At 32.1% G+C, this 16,948-nt stretch overlaps 1 protein-coding gene across 3 annotated transcripts in view; it reads right to left on the minus strand.

Moving 5' to 3' along the window:
- LOC135127977 (uncharacterized) overlaps nucleotides 1-16,948 on the minus strand; it is a 242,239-nt gene that overhangs the window by 146,089 nt on the left and 79,202 nt on the right. The gene's annotated exons all lie outside the window — the stretch shown is intronic.

Consider the following 16,948-nt stretch of genomic DNA (forward strand, 5'->3'; position numbering starts at 1 on the left):
GTTAAGCTTTCTAATATATGGACGCACGACAGCTTTCCGAGCTCATAAACTAAACCGGATGCCGATGTCAAAGATACAAGAGCGTCGTTGATGGTGGAAATTATTGAAACGAAAAATAATGTACAAAGGAGAAAAGTTATCTACGGAGAATATCTAAAATTATATAGAAATTGTATAACCATGAGGTAAAATAAATCGTTACCTTGTTTTTGAATAGAGTATAAATGCATCATTTAGATTGTACGTAAATAATTTCATAAAAAACATGAAAATAATAATAATTAATGTTGTTAGATCCAACGGGCATTTACACTCAATTATATGAAATTAATACAACAGAAAATAGTAGATACATTGCATGTAACAAGTTTTAAACTCCCCTTTTTTACACACAAGTGTACTAAAGCACGAACAGGACGTAGTGAAGTGAGTATTTAAAAACCGCGTCTAGAGAAGTTTATAAACGTGTTACATGCTAGCTTTTCTATGACTTCAAAATAAAGCCATAATAAAAAAAATAAATATTAATATCATAAATAGCATAGAGGATAAATTATTACTTCTACTTAACAATACAGAGCTCAGTACTAATGAGTCTAAAGCTCTCTAATTGTGTAATATCTACGATGTCATTATGGAAAAGGAGAAAGAACAAAGGACCGAAATTGGATTCTTCAGGCATTCTAGATGTTAGTTGATTCACGATTGAGACAAAATTGCGATTTTAACAGACTATTCTTTATTTTTTAACTATGAATTAAAATGAGTCAACAAAAAATCTGGAAAGTATAACAACGTAATTTAAGAAATAACACAAAATGATATATTTGATCACAGGCCCTTCGAAAATCTAAATAAAGAATATCAGCTTGTTGATATAATGATATGACTGACATTTGTTTGTATTCAGTGTTGAGGGCGACGATTTCTACAATGTTGACATAAGAGTCGATATATAGTGGGGCTCCTATTCAAGAAATATGAGCTAGGAGCCCCACTACTTTTTATCTAGTGTTTGTCATCGTCTTCTCCTCGGTTGATCTGACCCCTTGTTCGGTCGGGTTCCGATAGTGTCGTGCACAACGATCATTGACTTGTTTGGTCGGCACGTGTCTGTTGTTGACCTGGGTGTTCAATGTTCCCTTAGGTCGTGTTTTGCACATATTCTCTATGCTGACATTTAAGTGTAGTCAGGTTGGCCGAGGCGTTTAAGGATTTAAGCTCTGATTCTCCAAAAGGAGCGTGGGTTAGAATCCCACACCTGACAGTTTTTTTTGCTTTTAAATAAAACGCAATTATTTTTAGCATTATTAAATGAACAGGACTATGTTTTATTATTAGATACATAGTTATCACATAGTGGTATTTCTTTGGTTAGTTTGACATAGTTTTCTATGGCTTCCAGATTCACAATTTTGGAACAATCTTTTTCTAGCGTTTCCATGAGATAATTTTCTTTGTTTCTTTCTTTCACGTATACGACCTCAACCCCATTATTTTTGATGTATTCGATTTGTTTAACAGATGTCTGATCCTTGGCGCAATCATTAAATCTCAACATATGATGATAACGTTGTAGATATCTAACTTGTTTTCTGGTGCTTTCGTCAATTCTTTTAATTGTTTATAGGTTTGAAACTTTCATGTATTGTGTTAATTTCATCGTAAGTCGTAAGTTCTTTTACAATAAATTCTGGCAAATGGAAACCTTGTACGTCGACTACAACCAACTTCATCTTGCCGGTTATTTTGACTGACTGATGCGAATATGGACAGAATCGATTTTTTTGTACATACCTATGCGTCCGTTCTAAAAGAAGACTTTTGCCATTTTCTCCCTTTTTTTCAACTTTTTTTTTTATTTTCTTAATTCAGCATGTGTGTTAATTTTTTAACTTTTTCCCGTTCCTCATGCTATCTCTTACCGTTTACAAGTTATGACGTTTTTACGTTATTACTATTGTTACGTTGAACGGGCATTTAAAAATCGGCGTGGGTAAAACTCAACAATTTATTTTTTAGTAAATCAAATTTACACAATTAATCACACAGCGATTATGTACAGAATAACTCTGACTCGACTGGAATGGACTTGACTAGACTCTATTTCTCCCATTGTCTGGACTGAGCTGACTGCTCCCGACGGTAGTTCCCATTTAAACAGCCCCGCACCTTTTCGAAAGGCTCCGTCATCGCTTCTACTTGTTCTGGAACACCCATCACGACTTCCGCTTCCAGGCTTCCAGGCCACTGACGATGAGTCACCCATCATCGCCGCACATACCGAAAAACTCATAGGCGTAGTACCGTGGCGGCGTATGGGTTTAGATGAGTCACCCATCATCGCCGCACATACTGAAAGACCCATAGGCGTAGTACCGTGGCGGCGTATGGGTTTATTTCGTAACACTGTTAAACGGTAGAGGAAAATGCTTATTTTGCTACATAGACCTATAGACTGTTCATTCAGAAATATTTTGGTGCAAAAGTTGTTTTCTTAAGTTTTGCCGTTTGGAGGCTGCCAAAAGTTAACTAAAAACCGTCGACGCCTGTGGGTATGATTCGTATTTCGGGTTCTTTTTTTTTGCCCTTGCACGAACCTTCTATCTCTTACCGTTTTCGAGTAAAAAAGTTGAGTATTTAAGTTTAGATTTTTTACTTTTTTGTTATTTAGATTACTCAGTCTGTCGATTTTTTGCCTTCTTATTTTTAAATTTTTCGATTTGTCCACTTATCTACTTATCGATCTTTTAATGTTTCGATTTCGGGTTTTTTCAATTTTTCGATTTCGATTTTTCAATTTTTCAATTTTTCGATTATTGGTTTTTTCGATTATATTCGAGTTTCCAATTTTTCGACGTTTCAGCTTTGGATTTTATGTATTTGAATTTTTCGATTTTTCAGTTTTTCAATTTTTGGGGTTTCTAAATTTTTGGATTTTTCGATGTCTCAGTTTCTCGATTTAACTTTCCGACTTTTTGATTTTTCGTTTTTCCGATTTCTCGACTTCTCAATTTTTCGATTTTCAAATTATCAATGTTTAAGTTCCATGATTTTTCAATTTTGGGAGTTTTCAATGTTTTTCGATTTTTAAATTTTTAGATTTTTCAACTTCCTGTTTTTTTTTATTTTTTACTTATTCGGCTTTTCAAAATTTTGCGATTTTTTAAGTCTTACATTTTTCGATTTTTCAATTTTTTGTTTTTCGGTTCGTTGATCGAATTTGTAAATTTTCAATTTTTTGAATTTGTAAATTTTAAATTTTTTACTTTTTTGTTGTTTGGATTGCTAAGTCTGTCGATTTTTTGCCTTCTCATTTTTAGATTTTTCGATTTTTTAATTTTTCGATTTTGAATTTTCCCTTTTTTCTGTAGCTATTTCGATGTCTCAATTTTTTGATTTTTCCACTTGTCGACTTATCAATCTTTTGAAGTTTCGATTTCGGTTCCTCAATTTTTCGGTTTTTCGATTATTTGTCTTTTCGATTATTCGAGTTTTCAATTTTTCGACGTTTCAGTTTTGGAATTTATGTATTTAAATTATTATTGGATTTTTAGACTTTCAGTTTTCTTGATTTTTTACTTACTCGATTTTTCAAATTTTTCTTACATTTTTCGGCATTTCCATCTACTCGATATTTAATTTTAGGATTTTTGTAGTTTTTAGATTTTTAAAATTCTTGATTTTTCAATTTTTCGGTTTTGACAATATTTTGATTTCTCCTTTAAAAACAAAACATCACATATTCAAAAAAAGACGCTAAGAACCCCTAAGATTCTGTGAAATTCTTTCCAAGTAAAGAACTCCACGGATCCTCCAGATTTTTTCTAAGAAAAGAGAGGGAGTGTGGGCGGGTCACCTGCTAAGATTAAACTGATTTTAGCAAATGAGATATTATATATACTTGGAAACATTTTAAGGACATCGAAAGCATAATAAATCGTTAATCAAAATTTATCTGTTTATTCCCTCCAAAAAAATTGATGACGTCATCTCAAAACTTTTGCGGAATAAATCCTACCTAAAATGTGCATAATATGATCCATATTTTCAAGCTAAGGATGTATTGTAATCGAATCCATTGGGCGACTTGCTACTTTTATATTTTTCGACGATTCAAGACCCCTAGAGTATGAAAAAATAGGTCCTCCGTTTCCGTCTGACTGTTTATAATTTTTATTACCTCCGAAACTGCTGGACCGGTTAAAACGGTTAAAAGAATACTCACACGTATGACACATAATTATTTTTACCCACGGTTAGCCAATAGTTCATAGGGATTAATTTTGTTCTTTTTGTAACAAACTTTTCATCTTCTCGATTTTTTTTTTATTTTTGTTTTTCGAATTTTTGTTTTTTTTTTTGTTTTCACCAAAACTTCTAATTTTTTCCTTGTTGCTCAAGAAAAACCTTTTTTTCAAATTCTGACAACTTTTTTTGGTAAAAAATGTTTGATTCCAAACCTAAATTTTTACATATTTAATTATATGGGCCTATAGATTTTTCATTCGGAAATATTTTGGCACAAAAAAAAAAATTAACTGGTCTCCACAAACTTTTGCCCTTTTCGCCCCAATGCTAAACGTAAACTAAAAACCGCCGATACCAGTGCATGTATTCTGTTTTTTAGAAACTCTTTTGTTCTATGCACGAACCTCCCCTCTCTTACCATTTTCGAGTAAAACAGTTTGTCCCGAACCCGACTGAACAAGGGATCAGGTCAACTGAGGGCAAGACGATGACAAACGCTCGATAAAAAGTAGTGGGGCTTCTAGCTCAAATTTCTTGAGCTAGGAGCCCCACTATAAAAGTCAAAAATATTTACGAAAGATGAGATTGGAAGGTCGTGAAAGAAACTGACCATAAGAAGTTTTTGCTTAATAAGGTAACATAGGCCTCAAATGTCTTCAAATTATTGTAATTCATATTTTTTCCAGGTTGCATTGATAATTATCATCGCTGGAGCTTGCAGAAAAGAAGAGCTAGAAAACGTTAAGGATAATTGCTTCCAGAGACTTGACATGGTGCAAATAATAATTAGGAAATATTTAGAATTACGTCCTCAATATACCAATCATGGAATATTTTTTGTTGGATACAGGTATAGGTTTTTCTAAAATACAACCCCTAGGCATTAATACGTTTGGGAGTATGCCAAGAAACATCGCTACATTTTTTAATTTATCAGATCCTAAAGGGTACACTAAAGAGATTTCTGTAAAATTTTGTACAACTTTGAACATTCAGTGTTATCATTAAGAGAAGTAAGAATCGCTATCGCAAGTAGTGTCATCGCATCTTCCGTACCAACGGCGACTTGCGATATCGCAAATCCAACTTGTAACTGACTCGTACGAGTGCTTGATGGTCACTGTTTTCCATAACAAGGAGATTATTAGATTTGTCTACCAAGTATTTCCAACTTAAGTCGATTAAATCTAGTAGACGCCATTGATCATTCCAGGTGGTCTTAAAATGGGACAAATTATGGAATTGAGTAAAATTTTATACAGAAGCGGGAAAAAAATCTTGGACGTCAAAGTCATTCTAGTGGCACAAAATCTAAAACACCTTTGAGAAAAAAATTAAGAATATCCAGTAAAGGAAAAAAGTAACAAAAAATGTCTAGTATAAGAGTCCGCTTCCAAGTTGTCAAGACGAGCGACCTCTTTCTGCAAACCAAAGAGGGAAAACCAGGATATAAGCAACACAAGAAATCGCATTTTCAACTCAAAATTTTAATCTGGCAAGACGAAATTCTATCACAGGCAAATTTTCAAAAATCCATAGCTGTCTTTGATCGTAGTTTTTACTACTCTTTCAGTACAAAAATGTTCAGATGAAGAATCACTAGTTAACCAAACGAAGAAAAAGACATATAGAACACCGGTCACAAAGAAGGAAGGGTCAGAAAATAATGAAATGAAAGAAATGTTGGAGAAACTAGTTAAAGGAATGGAAAATCTAAAGAGTGGTCAAGCTATACATGAAGCAAGTTATTAAGATACAAAATACTAACATAAATTAGGAAATGGTACAAGTGAGGAAACTGGTGGCGAATCTAGAAAAGGAGAAGCGGAAAAATAATTTGATACTTTCTGGCCTTAAAGTTAAGACGCATAAGATACAAGCAATGAAGGAGGAAAAGATGTTACTTCTAATGAATAAAAGCAAACGAAGAAAGTTTTTGCAAAAAATATTATAGATAACGATCTAACAATTGCAGAAAGATAAAATATTGAGGGCGGCATAAAGGAAAAACCAAGACAAATATCAAAAATTGGTTTAATCCATGTACAACCAGAAGAGGCGAAATAAGAAGTAAATGAAAGAGATATTCGAAAAAGATTTGAAAATATTTTTGGGCGATACAACTACCCAAATGGGTATAGAGGAAAAATTTAGGCCTCCGATAGCAATATTCGGCAAAATTTTGAGACGATATCATCAATTTTTTGAGAGGAATAAATAGATATATCCTGAAATATAAAAAAGAGCTAGAAAAGAGAAACAAAGTACATATATATGAAAATGTTGAATAATAATAATAATTCGGAAGAAAATAGGGACGAATATACAAAAAAAGGATGTGTGTGGAAAAGAAATTGGAAAAATTGATGGTGGTAAAATGATAGGAGGGAAATGGCGGGAAATTTTCCTGAAGTACATGTACAGCTTAGAAGCAATTCGTCTCTCGTTTCGAACATCATCTACCTAATAGAATGGCTAACAGAAATAAGGGCAGGCACAGACACACCGACGGAGATGAGATACCTGTATCGTCGGATCCTTCTAGGTGTGAAACCCCAAAATAAACCTAATATTAAGCAATTATCAGAATGTTAATTTTAATTTGTTTGTTTTTGATTTAGTGATAAAATTTAATTCACACATTACGTAGTCAAGCACGTGTGTTTTATGCTTATTTTATGCAAAACAACCGAATCTATGTCTGTTACCACCCAAACTCCTTTACGCCCATTTGTATGAAAACAAATCGTTCTAATGATTATAATTTGCAATTTACAACCGAACCAACAACATACAGTTTGAAATTTCATCTCAAATAAATCCTTCTATTTCCAATAACCCAATTATTTTCCTGTACACTGAAATTGCATTAATTAGTATTTCCATGCAATTTGCATAATTTCGTAACCACAAGGTTTACAGAAAGTAAAACCATGTAAAATTACGCAACAATCAAAAACTTCAATAATATATGGCTGCAAAAAACACCTTTACAAAATTATTATTTTGTTCCATTTCAAAATTACGTTCATAGATAAATTTCTAAATCCACACTATTAATAAAGTAGGTCATTTGATCGACAGGAATGTGTAAAGTCATTCACACCGACTGTCCATTAAAGGTAAAAATAAAACATTAGTTGTTGATGAAAACACATAAATGACATTATTGGATTTTTACCCTTTGTGAAATTTTTATTGAGACTAACAGCTACCGTCCTACTGCTATAAATAACTCCGTTAGAGCAGATTTAGAAAATTTTACCAAAGAAAATGCTAAAAATTTTATTGGTGGTTTAACTACCTGGAGCTTAAAATAAAACACTCCTACTCATCGTTTGGTTTATAATTTAAACATATATTTGGTTTCAAAAAGTTGGAAAAATTTGCAATAGGGAACTTAAATTAATTTCGCTCTATACTACTTTGACATGCAAATAGCACTTACATTTAATGACTGGAAATGTTTTTATTTCCTTGTTTTCATTTTATTGTCGCTGCCAGTAACGTATAAATAAATTTCGCCTTATCAGTTGAAAAATGTAATATAAAGTTTTCAGTACAAACATTATGTGTGTATATAATGTATATACGCAATTTAAAAATTAATAAGATAAACTAACTATATATTATTGTTAGGCACAATTTTCAGTTCAAAGTTCCGCCCCTGTTCTAAAACTGAAATCCTCTTCGTTTCCGGTCAAATTTAAAATGTTGAAGCAACTTGATCCACCAGTTGGCATAATACCTTCTGTGTAAACTAATTAAGAAAGAAATGAATCTTTTTGTTAAAACATAATTTCTCGAAAGCGAGCACAATTCAACAATAATTACTATTCCCTCATTTCTCGGCACTTTTTCGCTCATATTTATTGAGCAAACACTCAGTCCGAACTAGCCCCAATTACAATGCTGCCGCTTCCCACCCTCTTTGTTCTCGCGAAAGAAAAGCAACCCCTCGTATTTATTTAAGTCGATCTTCGGCCACCCCCGCCGCCGCACGAAATCATCCAACTCGCGGCCGAATTTGCATCCGCACAGCTTCACATTAGCATAACATCGTTATTTCACGTGCTACCTTCCAGTATTTAAAAAATAGCCCCGTTATGACGTACGCCTTTGGCACAACATTAAAAAAACGCGGGCTTATGTAGGGGAAGGCTCGCGATTTTTTCGCCACACCTCGAAATTTTTTGCTCCGACGAGTAACGTTAACTCCAGTTTTTTTGGATTCGTTGAAACATTTTACTGTTCTTGGTTACGTTGGCTACATTTAATTTTGTCAAAATAAATATGAGCCAGTGAATGTGCTCTCGCATTTCAAATTCACGTTGTGAAAAAGAAAACAAAATTTTAGATGATTTACACATAACAAGTACGGAAAATACGTATGTTAAGTATTAAAAGTAATGGCGCTTCTATCTCAGGTCAAATGAGGTCAAACTGAGCTAGCAGCCCCACTGTATGACTCTGTCTTTTGGATTTTGTAATTAGAGGATTAATAAATTGGAATGTCGGTGATGAAAATTTAAATGTTTCCCTCGATCTATATTTTTTTAGTTTAATAATAACTAATCATTAATTCCTCTACGGACGTATGCACAAATGCTGCCACAAACATCGTAAATAATGTTGCTCTGCATAATGGATTTTGTCGCCGTATAGTAGTAAAAGTGGTAAATAGATGCGTGTCGAGAAGTGAAATATTATTCAAATAAAAATATAAAAAAGTCATTGACGCAAAAATATATTGTCTTAAAGCGTGTGGATATAAAAAAGAATAAATAAAAATATATATTTGCGTATATTTTATTCAGATCTTATGTAAATTGTTTCCTACAATGCTAATGATACTTCATATCAATAAGCAGTTCTAAAACATAAGAAAAATATCTCTAATCGTCTGCATGAAAATTAAATAAGTGCTGTGTCATTACGTTTTTAAATCTGACATCATTAGCTTTCTGAAGAGCATGAATCAATAAGTTCTAAAAATAGTCTATCACCCCTTATTAATGTTAACGTCTCGTCTCAGTTTCAAAGAAATTGTGAAATGAACTATAAAAATCTATTATTTAAACTTAATACTAACTTGCTAAGACAATCCGTAGAGATATATTTGAAATATTCAATGTTTTGTGTTAAATGTACCCGATGTCCCCGTTAAAATCCATGGCCTTATATCTTGAAAATAGATTGAAATTCTGTAAACGCCATTGTTCTTAGCTTAAAGGGGGAAACTTAAATTAGTGCACTGTAAATGTGACGCATACTTTAGTTTATAATAAAAAGATTAAAAAAATGCTTCCAAAGAAGCTATTAATCTTATTCTTTGCTTAGAGATAAAAATCAGAAAATATATCTTTATTTTAAAAAATGTAAGGACCCTGTTTTTAGAAACGTTTAGATTTCTTACGTTTTGACTGTCCTCGCACTGTCAACCACGAAAATTGTAGTATAGCCAAGCAAAGAATTTGTTTTCTCCTCATTCTGATATAGAATGAAAGAGTTTCTTGACACATTTTCGAGGAAAAATAGATAGGGCGACGTGGGCGCTTGAATGACCGTTTTATTCACCGGATTTAGCGCCCCTTGATTTTCGTGGGGGTGTTTAAAATCTAAAGGTCTAACTAATAAAAACATCTAACAGAATCCGAAACAAAAGCCTGAGCCATTTAAGAAAATCGTTTTTCAAGAAAACGTGAACTAACGAAATTATGAATTTTTTGTCGAACTTTATCAACACTAACACACTAACCGGTAAAAAGAACGACCACCCTGAAATATTTCCCAAAAGCACTTTAAAAATTATATTTATATTTCCGTGTGTCTGCAGTGAATGGTTCGATAAAAAAGTAACAATCACTAGATAAATTAATAATAATTTTAAAGCGATTTTGCGAAATATTTTACGATGTTCGTTCGTATATTTTAATTGAATGATTATTGATTACTGTGACGAATTGGTAACCATAAACTATTTTATACAAACTTTTTTTTCATCAGTTTTTTTTCAAAGCTTTTTTTACACTGACAATAATAAAACACAAAAATATATAAATACATTTCCAAATTTTGTTATTATTTACCGATCGTAAGCTAAGGATAATACGCTCCATTGGGTGAACGGCTAGTTTAATGTTTTCGCGACGTTTCATAACGCTCAGACTACGAAAAAGTACGTCTCCCTTTACGCTTGTTTGTCTGTCTGTGTTGATTTTTTTAGCCTGATGTCTCCGAAACGATAGGATCGTGAAATATTGAAAAAACATGAAAGTGGCTATCCACCAAATGGACACTGGCCCGACAAAACGGCCCAAATCAAAATGTTTGAAAAAAAAAAAAACAAAATTATGTAACCATTTTTGGAACTGTAAAGTTTTGGGCTTTTCGGTTTTTCGATTTCTCGATTTTTTAAGTTTGAATTCTAAATTTTTCGATATTTCAGTTTTACGATTTTTCAATTATACGTTTTTTCGATTTTTCAATTTTTGGCCGTTCTAAATTTTCGATTTCTGGATTTTTTGATATTTTAATTTTTCGACTATTACATTTTTCGATTTTTTCATTTCCCATTTCTGGATATCTAGACTTTTCAACCTCCCGCTTTTTTATTTTTCGATTTTTCAATTTTCCGATATTTCAGTTTTACGATTTTTCAATTTTTTAAATTTTCAATTTTTCAATTTTTGGGGTTTCTAAATTTTCGATTTCCGAATTTTTTGACTTTCCGACTATTATATTTTTCAGTTTTTTGATTTTCCCATTTCTGGATATCCAGATTTTTCGATGTTTCAGGTTCTCGACGTCCCAACTTATTCATTTTTCAGTTTTTCAATTGATCAATTTTCGACTTTAGAATTTTTCAACTTTTCGTATTTTCAGGTTTTTGATATTTGAATTTTTCAATTTTAATTTTCGACTTCGATTTACCGATTTTTCAATTCCTCCAATCGTAAATTTTTCTTATATTTTTCAGTTTTTCGATTCTTCAGTTTTCTTCGATTTTTCAGTTTTCAATTTTTCTATTTATGCGATTTATCAATTTTTCTACATTTCAGTGTTGAAAATTTTCATTGTGTAATTGGATTCTTCAATTTTTCGATTTTTTGATCTTTCAGCTTTCAAAATCAAAACTTTTCGATACATATTTCAGTTTTAGCATTTTAGTTATCTGATTCTTCAATTTTTCGATACATCAGTTTAAGGATTTTTTAATATATCGATTTTTCAGTTCTTGGATTTTTTAAATTTTCGACTTCTCACTTTCTTATTTTTCGATTTCTCAATTTTTCAATATTTCAGTTTTAAAATATTTCAATTTTCTGATTTTTTAGTTTTTGGGCTTTTCTTAATTTTCGATTGTGAATATTTTTGACTTTTCGGTTTTCGACTATTACATTTTTCAATTTTTTTATTTTCCCATTTCTCGATATCCTGACTTTTCCATGTTTCGAGTTCTCAACGTACCGACTTATCGATTTTTCAATTTTTCAATAAGCCAATTTTCGATTTTTGAATTTTTGATCTTTTCGTTTTTTCAGGTTTTTGTGCCACAAATTTTCGATTTCCCCATTTTTCAACTTTTCGAATCGTCAACTTTTCTTATATTTTTTAGTTTTTCGATTTTTTGATTTTTCAATATTTCAATTTTTGGCGTTTCTAAATGTTCGATTTCTGGATTTTCTGATTTTTCGACTATTCGACTATATGATTTTCCCATTTCTCGATATACAAACTTTTCGTTGTTTCGAGTTCTCGACGTCCCTATTTACCGATTTTTCAGTTTTTCAATTCACTAAATTTATATTTTTAAATTTTTCAACTTTTCGTTTTTTCAGGTTTTTGATATTTCAATTTTTCGATTTTTAACATTTTCGATTTTTCGATTTTCCAATTTTTCAATTTTTCGATTCTTCAATTTTTTAAATTTTCAATTTTTTTATTTTTAGGGTTTCTAAATTTTCGATTTCCGAATTTTTCAACTTTTCACATTTTTGATATTTGAATTTTTCAATTTTAATTTTCGACTTCGATTTACCGATTTTTCAATTTTTCCAATCGTAAATTTTTCTTATATTTTTCAGTTTTTCGATTCTTCAGTTTTTCTTCGATTTTTCTATTTATCTGATTTATCAATTTTTCTACATTTCGGTGTTGAGAATTTTGATTGTGTAATTGGATTCTTCAATTTTTCGATTTTTTCATCTTTCAGCTTTCAAAATCAAAATTTTTCGATACATATTTCAGTTTTAGCATTTTAGTTATCTGATTCTTCAATTTTTCGATACATCAGTGTAAGGAGTTTTTAATACATCGATTTTTCAGTTCCTAGATTTTTAAAATTTTCGACTTCTCAATTTCTTATTTCTCGATTTCTCAATTTTTCAATATTTCAGTTTTAAAATTTTTCAATTTTTTGATTTTTTACTTTTTGGGCTTTTCTCAATATTCGATTGTGGATATTTTAGACTTTTCGATTTTCGACTATTACATTTTTCGATTTTTTGATTTTCCTATTTCTCGATTTTTGAATTTTAGATCTTTTCATTTTTTCAGATTTTTGTGTCTCAAATTTTCGATTTTTAAAATTACCGATTTTTTGATATACCGATTTTTCAATTTTTCGAATCATCAACTTTTGTTGTATTTTCAGTTTTCGATTTTTTGATTTTTCAATTTTTCAATTTTTGCCGTTTCTAAATGTTCGATTTCTGGATTTCTTGACTTTTCGGCTTTACGACTATTACATTTTTATATTTTTTGATTTTCCCATTTCTCGATATCCAAACTTTTCGATGTTTCGAGTTCTCGACGTCCGGACTTATCGATTTTTCAGTTTTTCAATTCACCAAATTTAAATTTTTCAACTTTTCGGTTTTTCAGGTTTTTGATATTTAAATTTTTCGATTTTTAATATTTTCGACTTTTCAATTTACTGATTTTTAGTTTTTTGATTCTTCGATTTTCATTCGAAAATTTTCGACTTTTCAATTTACCGATTTTTCGATTCTTCAATGTTTCTTCTATTTTTCTGGTTTTCGATTTTCCTATTTACCCGATATCAATTTTTCTACATTTTAGTGTTGGATCTCTTCATTATGTAATTCGATTGTACAATTTTTCATTTTTCCAACTTTCAAAGTCTAAATTTTTTTGTTATTTCAGTTTTAGAATTTTTAGTTGTCTGATTCTTCAATTTTTCGATTTTTCAATTTGTCGATTTTCAATTTTTCGATTAAGTACTCAATTTTTCGATACTTCAGTTTAAAGATTTTCCAATTTTTCGATTTTCAATTACTGGATTTTTTAAATTGCGACTTCTCGCTTTCTGTTTCTCAATATTCCGATATTTCAGTTTTGCGATTTTTCAATTTTTGGATTCTTTAATTTTGTGATTTTTCAATTTTTCAATTTTTGGCGTTCCTAAATTTTCGATTTCTGGATTTTTTTGACTTTTGGACTTTTCGACTAACACATTATACAGGGTGTTAGGGAATGCTTGCAACAAAATTTGAAGGTAGGCTCCTGAAGAAGAGAACAACAAAAAATGCTAGTAACACTTTTTTCAAAGGTTAATAGTTTTTTCTAAAAAGCGTATCGAAAAATCAGTCCCCACATTTTGAGAACTGCTGACGTTGTCTTTTTTTTTTCTAAGGTAGTTGTGAAAATTCTGGAACTAAGATGATTATTTCCTTAGAAACGATTAAATCTAATTTGTCAAAAATTGACAAAAATGTCACATTTACATCAATACAATAAACACCTTTGAGTTTTAAAATGTTTGATTCGAACGTTTAACGAAATAGACGCGGTTCCGACAGGCTAATAAGGGTACCAACGTGGTTGTTAACGGAAATTTCAGAAAACACCACAAACGGCCTCTGAAAACCTGCAGTGATACCAGAAAGAGGGGGTTTTGCGTTCTTCCCCTGAAAAAAATCCCGAAGGAAAACATTAGAAATATTAGGAAAATCTATCTTTCAGCAGTGTGGTCAATGAATTGTTGAAATAGTTCGTTAACTCAAGCGCAATAGCGCTCCCAGTTGATCTAATACTACGGCAAAAAGGGACAACTCATGGCACCCAACCTCGTGATAAAACTTTTCATCCTCCTCACTACCCAGGGCCGGCTCAACACGGTAAGCGAAAGATGCACCGCATCGGGGCGCCCGAGACAAGGGGCGCCGGGCGGCAAGAGCCGCCTTTGCTTTTATACCAACTTTACAGAAATAAATTAATATTAGATTTGCATTGAACCAGGACGTACAAAATATTATAGCAGGAACAGACCAAGGCGCCCATCGAAAACTTTTCAGAAAAACCTACATTTCAACATTCCACTATCAGGAGTGGTTCACCAAAACAGGTCCTAAGAAGTCAATTCCTGGCACTTTCTGACTATATTAATTGAAAAAGAGTGTGCCTTAAGATTGGGTAATTGGACCTTTAGATTAATACCGACAAAATATAACCAGATTTATGATTGCATTATCTGGGTAACAATTTAACGAAACAGCGGTATGACCAAAACCAGATGTTTTTTTTAACATTGTCACGTTTGTTTTTACCATAAAACTCCATGTTGGCACATACTTAAAAAAAATATTTTCCAAGTCTAGCGGGTTAGTTGTGGTGGTTGTTCAACAGTTTTGTTATAGTTTTTACTGTTCCTGTTTGTAGCCGAATTTGGTTCTGTGTATCATTCTTTGGCTCTTTGTCATCATTAATTTTTAATTTAAATTTCGATTCATATTCAAGTAAGTCTAAATTAAATAATTTATTTAACTTTGAAATCGTATCAATTTTACGATATTAAAAATTGAAAAATTTTTCATCTCGTTCATTCCCCCCTCCCCAGTGAACCCGTCTAACTTAAAAACTCAGGAGATTCCTACATAAATTTTCATCCCATATTTTGTCCCCGTAAGGACGGAATTTCCAAAAATCCTTTCTTAATGGGTGCTTATGATACAAAAGGAATCTACTGTCAAAATTTCATATTTGTAGCTTCAGTAGTTTAGGCTTTGCGTTGATGAATCAGTCAGTCTGTCAGTCAGGACAAACACTTTGATATATTAAGATTGATTCATCATAATTTTATGCATGTTTGTTAATAAAAAGTGTCTCTCCAGAAAAATATGTGATTACAAAATTTAATTTTTTTTATACAAAAATTTTTTAGAGGGCGTTGAACAGTAAGTTGCATCGGGGCGCCTGGTCCCTTAGAGCCGGCCCTGTCACTACCCTTCGACTTGATTAGTACAGACCCCTGTTGTTTGATCTTGAAAAAAGCGTCTATGGTTAACTGTTTGATGAACAAATGAGGACGCTCCACCCAAGATTCGGAGGAGTCTGTAGGACCTAAGTTCGTCGGTCCATATTTCCGAGTCCGGTCTGATCACTCGCCTAATGTGGTCCATTAATGTAGCAGCGGAATGGTTGGGAATGTAGGACAACTAACTCCGCTTGTTGATCGTTCGTATACCACTCATTATGAAAATTGCAACAAAATAATTTGCCGCTTGTAGGTAAAAATCCGAACTTACACAATGTACATGAGGCTCCTGGGCAAGAACAAGATGAGCAAACAATCCCGGCGCAAGCCGTGTACGCAAAAGTGAACCGTACCAAGGAACACTTACTACTGAAATGACAGAAAAACTCATTTTATACGCACTTTCATTTGCCCTTTGTACGATAACTGTCGGGTTTCCTGCCAATTCCCTCATCTTAAACTGTGTTTAGTGTCCCCTTTGCAATGGAAGTGATTTCATTATTGATAATAAAAAGGTACCCTTATAGAGTACCGAAATCATAGAACGCTTAAGGCATTTTCTTTGTTACTTCTTAATGGTTAACCATATACTAAATGTTCTTGTTTTTAGGAATTTTTTTAATATTAGGAAATAAAAAAAGATCCTAGAAATAGTCTAAGCAGTTGAAATATTCTCAAAAATCAGGTAAAAATTGGTGTTAAACACTGCTTAGCACTCCAACGACCAACATTATCTTTTTATTTTTCGATTGTCCAGCAATTATCTTTTCTTAATAAATTTATAATCTACTTTTGCTTTGCGGAAAAAGGTAGAATACATAGTTTATCAACAAATACAAGAAATGTATTGTATAAATTAAAAACTTTGTTCAAAATCTTCCAACGATTTTAAAATTTAAGCCAATTTGTTAAATACAATTTTCAACACAAAGAAAAATAACCTTTAATTATAATAAACAAACAAAACGAATAAGCGAAAATAAAAAACAAAAAACGCAAAAACAAAACAAGAAAATTAAAGCAGATGTTGGAAGTGAGCACCATTTGCACGAATACAAGCTTCTGCTCTCCTGCGTAATGAGTTACTGACTCTATTTAATTCTTCAGGATCGTTTCGAATCCGTTCTGCGGCCATCATAACTCTTGCTTCTAAATCTTCTAAATTATTAACTGGAGTTCGATAAACAATTGATTTCATATAACCCCATAAGTAGTAATCACAACTGTTAATATCGGGAGAACGGGGTGGCCAAGCGATGGGTCCACCTCTTCCAATCCATCTCTCACCATAAACATTCGTCAGGAATTGTCGCACTTGTAAACTAAAATGCGCAGGAGCACCATCGTGCATAAAGTACATCCTTCGTCGAATGTCTAAAGGTACATCTTCCAATAACAATGGCAAATGTGTTTCCAAAA

Source organism: Zophobas morio, unplaced genomic scaffold (assembly GCF_036711695.1).
Source record: "Zophobas morio isolate AGI-343-1 ecotype UQ-CSIRO unplaced genomic scaffold, CSIRO_AGI_Zmor_V1 ptg000012l, whole genome shotgun sequence".
In the NCBI taxonomy this organism is placed as follows: Eukaryota; Metazoa; Arthropoda; class Insecta; order Coleoptera; family Tenebrionidae; genus Zophobas; species Zophobas morio.